The following is a 2477-nucleotide window of genomic DNA, read 5'->3' as shown; positions in this document are numbered from 1 at the left end:
AACATATTAATTGGAAATAGTATTATTTAAATAATTGTGGGATTTACTAGATTAATTAAAAGTAGGAGGACTAATGGTGATAATGTTCAATAGTTGAACATTGAGCAATTCTAAAACCTCCCTAGGTGGTGTATGAATTTTAGAATGCTATCTAGGGTTTCCTTGGGAATTAAGGGTGCATTGGATACCTTAGGGAGGAAGTTCAGGGATTTGAGTTATCTTGGAGATACCTACCTTATTTAATACTTTCATATCAACTATATAAACCCATCTAGGGTTTGATTTTCATCAAATACCTTTTAGAGAAGGGTTAGGATCGAAATTTAGTCTTATCTCTCTCCCCTCCCTCTCTCTCTCTCTCTCTCTCTCTTTCTCTCTCTCTCTCTCTCTCTCTCTCTTTCTCTATCTCTCTCTCTCTCTTCAAGCTCCTTGGTTGCTAAGGTTTGGGTGTGAACTATTATAGGCAAAAAAACTTGTGGTGCCTACTTACATGAGTTTTTGAAGAAGGAATTCAAGTTTGTTTGCAATAACAAACTTGAAGGCAAGTTTCTTGCTCTTATGATATAGCTTTTAATAGGAAAGTTTTGTAAGATGACAATTCATAGTATGTTGCCTATATGACAAAGGGACTTATTCATTCATCAACCTCCATCTTTCATTCCATCCATAGAAACTATAATCCTTGTGTGAGCCTTTTTGAGCTTGAAAGTGTGCTTTTGGTGATCTTAATTGAAGAAGAAAGAAGTGGAATCAACTTGGAAGCTAAAGACATCTTGGATCATGAAGTATCTCACCCGAAAGCTTCATTTGGAGGTATAAATCTTGGATCTTGATGTTTTATTTTCTTAGACCTTGTTAATCTAGAAGTTTTATGCATATTTGTTCCCATATTTTAGTATAACGGAGTATTAGATGCTCCATGTCCTTAAATCGTAGTTTTTTGTAGTTTTGAGCTTCTATATGATGGCTTATAAGGGTTACAACTACAATGCTCGAAACGGAAAAACATTTAAACAATTCAAATGATTAGGGCACATGCAAACTAATAGGATCTATGTCCTTCACATATAGGCAACATACTATGAATTGTCATCTTACAAAACTTTCCTATTAAAAGCTATATCATAAGAGCAAGAAACTTGCCTTCAAGTTTGTTATTGCAAACAATCTTGAATTCCTTCTTGAAAAACTCATGTAAGCAAGCACCACAAGTTTTGTGCCTCTAATATTCGTACATTGAGTATGCCCAGCGTACTAGACAACTCATGCGATTTCATTTAAATGACAAAGGGACGAATTTTGCAAATAAATCTCATACTTAAGTTTATAAAAGGAAAAATACCTGAACATCGGTATTACAATTCTCCCCCACTTGAATTAGAATTCAACTTTGAAGTCCGTTGTTGTGAATTACTCAGGGTAGTGTTCTCTCATTTCCTCCTCAGGTTCCCAACTCCTTTCACAACCCTTTTGATGCTGCCATTAAAGTTTGACCAATGGAACTAGCTTGTTGCAAGGCTTTCTTATTCCTATCGAAAATCAACATTTTCCTCTCAACATAATTCAAGCAGCCATCACTTGAATATAATCCAAAGGAACAACAACTGAATCGGCAGCCACACACGTCCGAAGCCGAGAAACATAGAAGGTGTTGTGAATCTGGCTGAGCTCCTCAGGTAAATCCAACCGATAGGCTACTCTTCCTACCTTGGCTAATATTCGTATTGGCCCAGTATATTAGGGCCCTAACTTGCCCATCTTCCTGAAGCGGTTTACACCCTTCCAGGGTGATACCATTAATAAAACCATGTCGCCGAATTAGAACTCTAACTCAGATCGACGTTGATCATCATAACTCTTCCGCTGACTCTGAGTTATCTGTAAACTTTGCCTGATCTGGTGAATAAGCTATGTCATCTATAGAACTACCTCGGTCTTCCCCATGACCTTATGACCGACCTCTTCCCAACAAACCATGGTACGAACTTCCTCCCATAAAGTAGCTCAAACGGCGTCACACCAATAGTTGAGTGATAGTTGTTTTTGTAAGAAAACTTAGCCAGAGGAAGGTAGGAATCCCACGTACCACCAAAATCTATGACAAAATTTCTCAGCATATCCTTAAGCCTTTGAATGGTCTGCTCACTCTGTCTGTACATCTACGGATGATAAGCAATTATAATGTGCAACCTCATACCCAATTCCCCATAGAACCTCTGCCAGAATCGAGAAACAAACCAAACATCTCTATCGAAGATAATGGAAAATGTAACACCATGACGAATGAAGATCTCGCGTGCATAATCATCATACAATTTCTTGGCCAAGGAGCACTCCTGAATGGCTATAAAGTAGGCACTCTTGGATAGATGGTCCACTATAACCTATATCGCATCAAATGCCTTAGTCGTCCAAGGTATCTTGGTGATGAAATCCATGGTGATCTGTTCCCATTTCCACATGAGAACTCTAAAGGC

This window comes from Lactuca sativa, chromosome 4 (genome assembly GCF_002870075.4).
Source record: "Lactuca sativa cultivar Salinas chromosome 4, Lsat_Salinas_v11, whole genome shotgun sequence".
NCBI classification, from domain to species: domain Eukaryota; kingdom Viridiplantae; phylum Streptophyta; class Magnoliopsida; order Asterales; family Asteraceae; genus Lactuca; species Lactuca sativa.
This window is presented reverse-complemented; position numbering follows the sequence as displayed.